Here is a 14,092-nt window from a genome sequence, read left to right as displayed (position 1 = left end):
GCATCTGCAGCAGCAATCTGAGCGGCAGTTGACACTACAGCAACACAGCCAACTGTTACGAACTGGTTACTTTGAGAAGAGCTCCGAGCAACAAGCCCTGAATCGGTCATTCTACTGACCCCAAACCACCGACATTTGCGGCTTCATTGGTGCCAAACGAGAGCTGATTGGAGGGCAGGGTGGAGGTTGTAACTGCAACAACGCTGTACTATTGTACATATAATAATTTTTTCTTCTGATTTTCGATAAATTAGTGTAAGCGATGTTCTGAATTCATTTCTTTTTCTTTCATGCCATTATATTAAAGAAACTGTAAACAATTTTCGATGTGAATATTAATGTTTATGTCAAATTTCAAGCAGTATTATAACAGAATTGAAATGTAAGAAACGTTGAAACTATTGTAAGATGTCAAAGTTGTAATTGTGCGTCTGGTCCATACGTAGGCAATGTATTAGGATATGTAGAATGCAAAACCTCGGGTGAATACCCTGTCTGTAGGGGAGCGGTAAAAGGTGGATGGCAGGCGAGCGCGCGAAAATGCACACGGGCGCTGCACGGCATAACGGGCTCAGCAGTAGTAGTCGGAGTTGGGCATCGGTCTGAGCAACACGTTCTGGAGCGAGGAGGCTCTCCTGGAAGACGTGATTTCGTTGAGCCTCGGATGTGCCGACGCCTATACAGCATGGCAATATTCCATAGGCACTAAACGGAAAAGTCTTGCGACGCTAAGAAGAAGTAAAGTGGCGATACATCAAGAGCCATTGCTGTGATTGTATGTGTGCTTTGCGCCTCGCCATCTCGCCGCCCGCCAACCGCCGCATCGATACGAACAGGTTGAAACTTTTAGTACCGTATTCGTGTAGACCAGTGTTACTTTTGTTCCATACTGTTCAATAACAACTTAAATTTTACCAGAACTGTCCTATCATTTAATTATCCTCACAACTAACTTAGACAGGGTCCTTTCCACATGTTGTGCAATCCGAGTGTCCCGAAATGAAGAATTAAAGTTTATGTTAATAATAATTACATGCGGACCTAGCTATGTTAGAATGATGTGTAAAGAACTGTTTTGTTAATGAATCTATAGGTAAATAACAAAGGTCTGACAAAGTGGGAAAATAATTTTGAAATTGGTTTAGTAATGAAGTTTAATTATTTTGAGGCAGATGTAATGGTATTTAAATGAGCAGGAAATAAGATAAAAAGAGTAGTAACTCATATATTGGAAATCTTGAGTGCTTAATTATTTCAATAATAAAAATTTCCAATACAGTGATCATAACAGTTTCAGGGCCCCCCTCCCCTCATTTCTATTCATTTGAATTCTGAAGTGTACTGAACTGGTTTGACCAGCAAAGTTAAAGTCAATATAAAACCAAAATTTATCAGTGTTTTACCTTTATTAAAATTGACATTGCGTGTGTGTTTCGAAAGTGCTATTTCTAGGGTAACCTATGCCCGACTTTAATCAGATCAAGGGACAGTACGAAGTTTTGTAGTAAACATTATAGTGTAATGTTATGTATTTCTGGCTTGTCCATATTAGTACAGAAAGTGAAATTATTAGTTCAGTAGATTTTCTGGTTCTAAAATTTACCATATTACGTAGTGTTACTAAGTGTTGTTTTGTGTAAACGTACATCAACTTGTACAGGGAAGGAACTCAATTAATGCGTAATTAGGCTGGCGACCGTATTATTAACAAATTGGTAGCATCTTCTGTGTTGTTTCTTGTCCGTCCTAACATGTAGTTGCCCTTCGGACTTGCTTGACGTATCGTTGTTATTTCTGAGTGGGTGTAAGTCTGATTTGCCTCCATTCAGGTACACGCGGTCAATGTCTATACAAAAATCCTTTCTCTTAAGGTGAAGCCCGTCAACTTACCATAGTACAGGCTTTAAAGAGTATCGTGTGCCAAAGCACAGTGTTACTAGGTCTGCTGTGTTTTGTGATGACAGCTGGCTCTGCCTCGGTGCCAGTGATGGCCGTGTGTTGGTTACGAGGAGGCCAGTTGAGGGCCTGCAAGCAACCTTGTAGGGAAGCAGCCTGCTCACGCCTTATAAAACTCACATCAGTCTTTCCATAGTGTGCCAGCCTAGTCCGCTGTATAAATATTGCGCAATACTTTAAAATGAAGTAAATAACCTGAAACGTTTCTAGCATGTCAGGAGTAATACAAAATCAATATGTGTTGGATATCGGTTCAGTAACTTTAACCATTTTCGAAATTTGGATGTTTTTCTGTAAAAATCATTGGCGCAACAGAAAAGAGCTAGAAACTTAAAAATTTATATTTAGATTCCTTTTGCATAATACTTTAGTAGAAACAGTATTCTGGATCCCACAAATTGAAATTTTAGTTGAAATTCATGATTTTCTGGTTTTTGTCTTAGAAATTAAGGAAGCAAGATGGGTTAAGTAGGCGAATAAATAAAGCTAGGATGTTTAAATTTAAGTAGAAGGGAGTTCCGCTATAATGATAAAATTGTGAGTAGTTTCAACTGAATAACTATAAAACTATAGCTATAGCGTGTCTCCAAAGAGCAAGTTCAGAGCTTGTCTACCGCGTGTAGTGTAATTAAATTAATTCTCTCGCCCAAAATATTTGACTTAGCCACGTCAGACTTTTATTATGATTACTTACTTGTGTGCTGATTGCACAATTAAATTGAAAGCTTCATCGGCTATCAGCAAAGGAAGCAATGATTTATTCGATAACTTAAAGTGGTGCATTACTAGCCCAGCGGCTAGTCGGGAGAGCCGATTTGATCAGGCGTTCCCTTAGCCGTCCGCACCGCGGCTTTATTTGTAAGAACGCTGCACGAGAAAAGGAAGGCCCCAGTGCTCTCCACACGCTGATTAGCGCACCACCTGTGCCGGGAGTCGCGTCGCGTCAGTATCGTTGATATAAACAGCCTCGGATGCAGTGATAAGTTACTCGGGATACGCGTAACCATGAAATCGTTTTCGAGTGAAATGTTAATCTTGGGAGGACGTTAATGATCTATCTTTAGTTTGCGTATGTCGTATTTTCACGTGCCGCCGCAGGACAGACATTCTACCATTAATTAGCGTGGCGTTTGATGAACATTATCATCAAATTATGGCGAGCATTCACTTAAACATTTAATTTGAACAGTTATAGTTGCATCAGCGCATTAGACTCTAAACTGCTCTGGTAGTTGGATTGTGTGGATTCTTTTTGGTCAGTGACTTTCAGAATATAGTGAACATTTTAGAGAGAATGGTTTTTGATTATGAATCCCAGACAATATCCTAATTCCTCAGAGCTATAATCTGTAGCTATAAATATATTTCTCGGATGAAGTGGGCACTAGGAATTCTAATTACAGGCTTCACGTTTTGCTAATCACTTTCTGGTTGCCAATATTGTAGTTAGAGAGCCAGTGTTGAGAACGGCAAACAACAGCATTGAATAAATAATAGGAACATTAACAATTATTCCACCCGCCGCCCCACAACCTGTCTGCGTGATAGATGCTCTGGACCAACACCTGGGGTTATTACTGTCTCGACTCAGATTTCTTATGACAACAAGACCACTCTCATAGTTATCCCACGCACCATAACTCCAAATTTATACATCAGTCTGGTGATTTGACCTGTTGTGCTGCCATTCATGAACAGCTTTCCTGAGGGTAATGCTAGTCCACATACTACTTGTAATGCCGAAAATGCAGGATGCAAGGCACCTGCTACCGATATATATATATATATATATATATATATATATATATATATATATATATATATATAATTTTTTCCTGAATTGTCCGTACATATTTGTAATTTAAATGTTTTCTTTTAATAAGTAAGGACATTGCTTTACTGTACGTGTAAATTTAGGTAGAAGTCTGTTGACGTTTCATTGTATTTATTTGTGTCTTACTGTGAAACTTATAAGCTCTGGGAGAAAGCCAAAGAAATTGTTATTTGCATCGACTAGCAACGATAAAAGCAGTGCTTGTGCGTAGTAAAATCTTTGGGTAGGAGGTTGTTGCGCAGAGCGCGCGGAGAGACGGTTTCCAGCGCTTTTGGTGTGCGGAAGTGTGGTATTAACGCTCTCGCAGTAGAGAGTGCCATTTTCGGCGGCGTCATGTATGCGCGCCGGCCAGATGTCTTGAACAGGAGTACAGACAGTGGACGGACGGAAGAGGCTGCATTAATTACGATTGCCCACTACTCTAATTAGGTGTGGCTCCACAATATGCTACCGTCTTCAACAACAGCAGCAACACAGTTTGGTCGTATGCACAGCACTGAAGTAAGACTGTTCATTGGTAGAAAATATCAACAGCTAACGCAGCAGCACAACGGAATGTGATTTGATTGGTAAGATTTATTTAAATAATAATCAGTTAAACTCAGGGCGATTGTGTCCTCCTTGTCCCCAGACATTGTTACCAGGCAGGATCCTTGTTCCATTTCTTAACTAATATGCTGAGTGTCATAAGAAACTAATTGAATAGTTACAGCCAGTTTATTAATGAATAATTTCTCTTTTAAGAATTTTAGCCTCAGTCTACTTTCAGTTAACTCTTGTACAACAGAGGCTTCAGTATATGACTGAAGTAAAGCAATTTCATTTTTCAAGTTTGAGAATCAATCACTGGAAAAAAATCCAAACCTAAAGAAATGCACAAATTAAGAGTGCGGAAGTTTTATTTATTTTACATATAGCTTGGAGCACATGGCTGTTTCGTTTGGCACGTACTCTAGTATTTAATTCTGTCCAAGTCAGTAAAAAACGCTCAGTTGTTCAGACAATAATATGAAATCCAATTTGCAAAATAAGTAATGGTACAAGTAAAAAGTGCCTGCATTTTCCTAAATTTCTTTGACGACGTTATGCTGCGGTCACTGAAAGTCTTTGTCACGTAACGAAGTTCAGAAATAACATACAACGTAATTGCATATTTTCAAATCATTACTCGATTGCCTTTTTCACAATTTAATGCCAAACATGACGTAAGAGTGACTTCTCAGTTTTCTTTATCATTACATACTGACTTAAAATTAGTGTAAAAAAACACTAAAGGTTGCCACGCAGTGTATAATAATACATGTTTTTTTTCCCATCATCTTGTACAGGATTTTGGATATAAATTGCCCTAGTGGAATGGCGACCGTTAATTACTTCCTTTTAGTTCATTAGTGTAACTTTTGGATTCATCATCAGTGGTACCCCTTTCTGTCCAGTGTTGTTCGTGAGTGATTGCACAAAATAACTTTCGTTTTCCAAATTATAGCCCTGTTTGGTTTAATTACTTTTATTTTTAGTAGACTTTCCATCAGAAGAGTCGGTTGTACACTTTCCTCCTACTTATCAGTACCACTTCTTCGGCAAAGATAGCCTTGTACAATTAGAAAAAATCCATTAGCCATGTACACGATCCACGGTCATATTTAATATCATAAGCAGAATAGGTCGATTAGTAATAGGGGGGATACACACTGTTGTAATCCAAAATAGTCTACACAGATTGGACTGCTCGATCACAAGATCTGTCTCCAGTCGAGCACATATGGTACATCATCAGACAACAACTCCAGTTTAATCCACAAACAGCAGTAACCGTCACTGTACTGACTGAATAATTGCAACAGGCATGGAAGGAATTCCACCCCACACACTGGCATCTGGCACCTGTACAACACGATGCATGCACGTTTGCAGTGGCTTGCATTCTGCATTCTGGCTGTTACACCAGTTATTAATATACCAGCATTTCAAATTCTCAACAGCTTATCCTGTGCTAACATTAATCTATATTCTCGTAAATATGTTACCCAGACAAATCTAATCCTGCAATTTTACCGCTCTTCATTAATTATTTCTAGGTGCTGCAATTTTCTTCCCTCAGTGTAGAAAAGTATAAATAATCGAGCAGTGGGGGTTATGGTAGGTATTTGACGATAGTCAGGGACAGTATGGGTGGCAACTACCTTCATAACAATGTTGGATCATTATACATAACTGTGAAACCTGTTACACAGATCAATGCGGTCTAAGTGATCCTTCTGCCTCCGTTATGTGGCTCAAACATTTCACGATGCAGGCGATGAACATGGCGGGGAACTCTCGTAAACTGGATTCAAACTGATAACTTAATTATCTTGCTCTGAGTGACGGTAGTGCGTAGTGACACATGTTGCCGTCACTAGCTTTGCATTTTTAGTTCTCAGTTGAAGATATCTTCGAAATAGAACAGCTGATTTACGTGGTGTAATGACGAAGAAACATTGCAGTTTTAAGGTACCTTTGAAGGACATATTTGTGTGAATAATTGATTTGAGATTTTGGAAATTTTCCGCCTTGCTTTTTTACTTAAGGTTTATAAAGTACAATTGTGAAACAAACCGTGTAGGCACCTAGACGTAAAGAATGAGAACTACTTTGCTCACTGACTTTCACATTTTGTTGATATTTGCACATCTAAAATGCATAGTTGGTTATTAATCACAATTCAGATTGCTAGGCAGCTTTTTTAGCATTTTGCTTCGAGCGAGAATTGCCGCGAAATTGTCAACATTTAAACTGGTGAAGGATAGTAATATTTTAAAGCGTAATGAATTACAAAAGAAGTGTTGAATCACAAAATACAAATGTAAGTAAATTTATATCTGACTGCGCATTCGTTTTAGCAATTAATGTTTCGAGTTCAGTTGTGAAAGATTATGTGCAGATGTAAAGTCCTGCCAGAAAGTGATTACAGCGACCTGAATCAAGCAATAACCATGGGTTGATGTTTTATAGACTCCTAGTTCCAACATCACAATTAAATTTAGTGTTACAGATAATTATCATGAATGAATTACCGTCTCAAAATCACTGTCAGAAGGATGTCTTTCAAGCTGGAAGAACAAGATACATGAGTTTATTGTGGGAGTAATGAGTCTGTAATTTATTTTCTTACAGATTTTGGCATTACCCAGTATTAAGTGATAAAAAATGTAGTTTCTATGGAGGTGTAAAATAATCATAAATACATTTCAACTTCGTAGCTGTAATATAGGAGATAAAGTATGTAGACTTGCCACCATTTTCCATTCAACATCATGTTTGTGAATATTTTTTCCACAACACAGGAAAACTATAATCTGTATTTTCTTCCTACGTTATATCGAAAGAATATGCTTTCCATTTTAACGAGGGTAACCACTCATATACTAGCGCCATGATCTTGAAAAAAGGTGCTGGTGACCAAACTCTTTAGCACCCAACATGTTAGACCCATTCATCCAAAGAATGCATATAAAAACCACATAGTTAAGTCTCTGCTCTTTCACTGAAATCTTCGATGGTGATGAGTACAGGTGCATGGTATAAAATATCAACTTGTGTTTCTCATTACGCTTTGAGTTTAGCGTTTTAGAAGTATGTTCTCAAAAATTCCATAGTAAAATAAGTGATAGGCTTGCACTTTCAGGCTACATCGACTAGAAAATATGAAACTCTTGATTCATATGTGAAATATTTATTAGTAAATGCTACTGATACAAAACCATATTATCTCTTGCTTTGTACACAGACTATTAAAATTCTAGACAGATTCTACAAGTGATTTATGTACACTAGCCTTTGTCTGATATTTGCTACAGGCCCTGATATGTTCACAAGAAACACACACAGTCATAATTCGCAAGTACTGCATTTCTTCCATAGGCCCTATGCACTGCAGTAACTTAAAACTGTGGAAACTATATTCCGTTACTTCTCTAAAATTATTTCTAAGCAATTGATACTTTAAGATACAAGAACAAAGTCTGAATAACAAATCTGTGGAAAAAATATACAGATTACAAACTTACTCGTAATACAATTCTCAATTGGATTAATGGTACATGACAGTATTCACTACTCCATTACTTAGAGTACTTATAATTTTGAAGATGAGAAGAACACAATGATTTGCTAACAGTTTAATGAAATATATTATAAGCTAACTGCAATAATTATAAGAGCACTGAACAGTCTCGGAAATCAGAGGAAGAATGATGCTCACGTCAGTATTTAATTTCCCTCTTAGTGAAAAAGAATATGTTTCGAGATATGTAAGTTCATTTAGTTCTGAATATATCACCCTTGGTACAGATGGCAGGAAATTTACCAAAGAGGAAAGATGGTAGGTATGCGTAAGCAGAAATTTATTTTAATTTGTTTTGATAAATATTAACTATGACTTGTTTTTATGACAAGACCTTTAAATTCCACCAGAGTACCCAGCTTCTTCGTCAGCATTAAACGGTATGAAGAAACAAAAGATTTTTGTCAGACCAATAAGGCCCACTGTAGTTGCTCTCCTTTCGTGGGTGGCGTAAACAAATACTGGGTAGCATCTCTTACGGTTTCTGGTGAAACCAAGAAAGCTGTTGAGTAAATGTTGGTCTACAGACACACTACACTTAAAGTTTGTGATTGTACTTAGCGATTGTCACCTACAATAGCAAACCACATTCCACAGTCCAGAATGTGGAGAAGACCTCGGCTAGGCACGAGGGTAATAAAAGATTTTATAGCGATAAGTACCAGCTCTGAAAAGTTATCTTTGGCGCATATAGTCAATTAAACTCAAATTAATGACTTGAAGAAATAATACTTTGTTTGCTGTTAGGCTAAAATTAAGAAAACGAGCAACTGATACTTTATTCGGGACTGTTAACTCAAGTGTCGTATCAAGCTAATGTAAGTAATAATACACGTTCAGGGCTTACTGACGGTTTTAAAAACTTTAATTATAATAGATTCTAGTAATTCTATAGGCCATGGTATCTTCGTTAGCAGCCCATTCTAACTTTAAATTTTGAGCACCGATTCTTTTCTTGGAGCACGAAGACTCTGCAAAACCTCATTCAGGGTAGGGTACAGTTTTATTAATACTGTTGTATCTAAGTTATTGTGGAATTTCAACATGTGTGCACTACTGAATTACTTCACTCTCGACGGAGCAGATACATATATACTTATTTTATGGAATAACAGTAAGGAAATGTTGACTTAATCTAACGATATTAAAGCTTCAGTTGCTGTCAATACGAACGCTTATATGAAACTATTTAACAAATTTGTAACAAGAGATGGAGAACATACATTTAAAGACGATATTGTTGATACGATGGTGACACTTAATAAAATAAGGGTAATTTATTACGTTTTTAGTGTGACACACTGACTGTCAACAATCAGCTGCCAGTTCAAGTGCACTTCCATTTAGACTAATTACTGAATCAACCGTATATATGTTCATAACGGACACACATTAGTACAAATAAAGAGAGGAGATTAGGAAAAAGGGTTTGGTTGGAAGACGTTATAACATCAGATATTACGAGTCAACATCGAAGTTGCATTTACAAGTAATTGTGCACAACAAGTTTTGTCTATAACGATCACAATAATTTCCAATTACTATTCGTTTGCCAATTAGAAGGAAAAGACAAGATACGACACATTCGTTACGTATGCTTATGAAATAAACAGAGAAGGTGTTTGTAATGCTTGTGCAATATTTACAAAAATATTTAGCAAACAGTGTATCTGAACTTGTACCACACATGTGAGCACAAGTAACTCATCGCTATCTCATTCCCTAAAATCCAGTGTTTCAGCGAAAGCTGTTCTCGTTGTCTTCGTTGTTGGTATTGTTGCTGGTATCCACATTGTAACAAGTGTGATGAAAACATCGTCAGTACACAGCACGAGTCAGGTCGACCGGTGAATCTACAAGTCGGATTACAGGAGTCGCAAGTCGTGAATTTTGAAGTTCATTTCCTGTAGGAAACTCTCGCAATTTGCTGTTTGAAAATCATCAGATAGTGTTTATCTAGCATTACGTAGATTTGTTCACACCAGAGTACACTGACAAATGACTATGTTCGTGACAATTATAAGACTGCGGAAAATATGTAGTTCAATACGGAGTTCGAAACACCATTGATATAATGTGCTGTTTACATGCTCGAAACAGACATGTATTTTTTCTGATTTTAATCTATGACGTCATCTAAATACTAGAATAACGAGTGGAATGTATCTTTTCTATAGAAAAATATGACAATATATAACAATTCTCGCTTTCCAACCAGCCAGTCCTTTCACGGAGTCGACGTTGGACTCAACTGACCTGACCATAGTGGACCACTATTTACAGATTCGCCACTTCATAGTCGTAGTTCGTGGGAAACAAAATGCACTGAAGTGATTACGCAAATTAATATCTAGAAGAAGACGTTGAGAACTATCCATATTGAAAGAACGGTGGTCGCAAAACTACAGCACTGTCTGTGTAGCTGTCTGCGAAGTTTGGAATTATTGCGACATAGTTTGGTAGACAATCGTCGTCTGTTGGATGATATCTTCACGCTTTGGTTCTGAAATTTAAAGTACAGCGGAGTGTGACCTACACGGTGATGGGTGGGAGTTAATGTGTTCATCATTGAAGTTAGACAACACAGAGCTCAAATTCTCTCTCGTCCCCAAACAACGTGCAGCATCCACATGGAGTCGCAGATTTGATAGATTTTGTTGCCTTACTATAAAATTGTAATCCTATTATAGGAAGTTTGACAGATTACGTTTCAGCTTCAAATGAGCTTCTGTCCGGATATCTTTAAGAGGTGCGTTTCACTGTATAGCGTCCGTGGGATGAGTCATAGCATTTATACCCCAGACTGGTTGTCTTCGGAGTGGACAGTTGTACAAGGATGCGGCCACTTCTGCGCAGAATAACGCCTGCCCTCCTGCAACATCTATTTCAGTCAGCCGAGCTGTCGAGGGACTCACACGATATCCTTCGCTATACGCAACACGGCGCTGTCAATTAAAACAAAGACTTTTTACGGTTCTAGTGGAAGTGTTTCACTTCTGAGGCATTCTGCATTCGACCCAGTCATTGGTGAAGAAGTAGTCCCAATTTCCGGGGCACACGTGACCTGCGGGTCACAGAAACTCTTGTGAATACTGAGCACACGTTCGCTTGCCACTTGTACGAGGACGACGTCAAACTTTATACGACAAAATTTCGGAGGTTGGTTGGAAATAATTTCCGAGCTTTTTGGTATAAGGGGCGGGTGGACACCGGTGGCTCGTTAAAGAGTAATCGCGTCTCCTTTGTTTTCTTACTCCCCATTTATCCTTGTATCTGTGTTGCATTAATATCCGAAAGATAACACCATCCATATTATCCACAGAAGGTTGTCATTGGAGCCATCAGACTCTTCACATCGGATGAAATTTGCGAATTGGCTACTACAGTAACCTGCTGAAAACGTTTTCCTGCTTTCGTGTTGTTTATAGACGAGGCCATGTTTACATGAGAAGGCAAGTTCAATAGCAGGAATAGCCATGAATGGAGTCACGAAATCATACACACTGGCGTGTCGAACCTAGCATAAAAAGTTCGCTGTAATTGTATGGGGTGGTATCGTTAATGATTATGTCATTGGACCTTACCAATAAACTGAACAGTTTCGTGTAGAATACGTTTCTTCAGCATGTCGCCTCACAGTTCTTATAACGTTTACTGCCGAGATTTAGTCAGATTGTGTGATTTCAGCATCACGGAATAACGGTACACTAAGAAGTCAAATTTACGAACCACACTGGTGTATATCTTGTTCTATGAAGAAGAACAGATTCGGTGGGGTGGTTCTGCTCCGTCACCAGACGTGAAACACATGCAGTGCTTGGTCTGGGGTATGCGGAGAGCCCGGCTTAGCGAAACTCCGGTCGAAAGTCGCACCGACCTGGTGGATAGGACCGTCGCAGTGTCTGAAGCGTAGCTGCACACTTGTCGTGATAGAGGCAGCCGACATTCTGAACACTACCCGTAAGGAAACCGTTGTCCGTTTCTACATTATGCTGTGAAAAAGGCAATTAAAAGCGTACGTTTTATTGGCAACACTTAGAACATTTAACCAATCTTTTAAGTAAGTATTGCATGGAAGCTGTAAGAGACGACAGGATCGTGTTGTAGATACTCTTGTCCGTTCTCTTCTGGAAAATGGTGCGCAATATGGAATAGTCATCTGATTGGAATGACGGAGGACATCGAAGAGATTAAAACAGGGGCAGCTCATTTTGAAGCATCGCGAAAGAGGGAAGAGAGTGTCACGGATGTGATTTTGAGTTAGGGTGATAATTATTAAAACGCTGAGGCGAGATCTTTTCATGAAATTTCAGTCACCATCTTTCTCCTCGGTAGGCGAAAATGTTCTACAGACTCTTGTCTATATAGAGGGAAATGACGATCGTAATAAAATAAGAGCAATCGAAGTACACACGGTAAAAATTTCATGGTCCATTTTCCTGTTAGCCTACAAAATAAGCGACTTAGACAATTTTTTTTGGGAAAACTAATGGAGTAATCAGTGCAAATCTTTTTGCACGTTATTTGTTGATTCTTGGACAACATTTCCTGATTTTCGTAACAGTTCAGTTATCATCAGGCTCCCTGTCTGAGGAGTTAAAATTGCTCTGTTCAATAGGAGAAGTGTCCATGATGGTAGTTCTTCAGCCTGCAAATCTTATGTCAAAACAAAAAGCAAACATCCTTCCTCATCTATGGTATATTGTGCACGGAGTAATAGCGTAGTACCGCCTAGTCTTAGGGGGCCTTGCCACGGTTCAAGCGCCCCCCCCCCCCCCCACCCATCAGTGATTCGAATCCTCCCTCGGTCATGTGTGTGTGTGTGTGTCTGTGTGTTTTGTCCTTAGCGTAACTTAGTTTAAGTTAGATGAAATTGTGTGCCAGCCTATGGACGTATGAGCGCAGAATTTTGGTCCCATAAGAACGTACCACCAAAAAAGCAGCACACTTTTCTTGGAATTTGAAAAAAAAAATAGAAGGCTGACGTTTTAAACAAAGACGTCTCGTGCTTTTGGTCAAGCATTCTGCAATAACTACTGAAGAAATTAAAACAAAAAATTATGTATTACTCCTTGCCGACATGCCCAAAGAATAATTCAGCCAAATTTCAGGAAGATATCTTCATTATTGCGATCGCAGTCCATTCTGTCAGCTTGAGAATGGATCGCCACTACTTCGAGTGCAATATCCTGTAGGTTAGGAGAACTGTTAGTTTTTCGATTCCGGGTAATATTTGGAGACTGTTGCACAAGCGTCGTGCACACACTTGATTTTGGACAGAACAGTTTTAACTCCTTCGATGAGGGGGCTAATGATGACAAAATTTCTTACAAAAAAAGTACAAAATGTTGTTCAAGAATGAATAAATAATATGGAAATAGATTCATTTTGACTGCTCTACTACTTTTTTAAAAAAATAGAAGACACGTAAAAATCGCTTATTTTATAGAGTGACAGAGGATAATGGACTGTGTTTTTGCCACGTGCTATTGGAGAGTGGAACGGTCTGGAAGTGGTTCAGCGGACTTTGTGCCAAACACCTGTGTGTAGCGTGCAGAGTAGTCATCTACAGGGGATAGGCAAAATATTGTGAACACTGCTAGCAATGGGATGGTTGCGTTTGACGGTCAACATCGCAGGTAAGCCACGTGTCGCTCTGGACTGCGCGTGTTCAGTACGGGCTAGGCACCAGTGCAGGTTGTTTACGAGTAGTGCACACTTCGTATTTGCATTCAGAGACCGAGGTGAAGGTCAACGAGCAATGAAAGACTTAACAGAGTTCCAAAGAGGGCGGATTGTGTGGGCCCGATTAGCTGGAGCATCGGTAACAAAGACAGCCAAATTGAATGTTTCAAAAGCAACTGTTTCAGCAGTAATGACAGCCTACACTAAACGTGGAAAGACATCATCCTGTAATCATAATAGTGGGCACAAATCAAAAGTAAATAACAGGGATCATGGTGCGTAAACAGGAATTGTGGAAAAACAACGCAGAACTATGGCGGCCGAAGTGACTGCAGAGCTCAATAGCCACCTTCGAGAAGCCGTATCTATCGACGCTGACCGCTGAGAACTCCATAAGGCGAACATTAGCGGACGAGCTGCTATACCGAAACCATTAGTGACGACAGCTAACGCAAAGGAGTGTCAGGAGCATAAATCCTGCCGGCTGATCAGTGGAAACACTTCATACGGTC

The sequence above is a fragment of the Schistocerca americana genome, chromosome 4, assembly GCF_021461395.2.
Source record: "Schistocerca americana isolate TAMUIC-IGC-003095 chromosome 4, iqSchAmer2.1, whole genome shotgun sequence".
Classification (NCBI taxonomy): domain Eukaryota; kingdom Metazoa; phylum Arthropoda; class Insecta; order Orthoptera; family Acrididae; genus Schistocerca; species Schistocerca americana.
The sequence above is the reverse complement of the archived record's forward strand: the minus strand, read 5'-3'. Positions refer to the sequence as shown.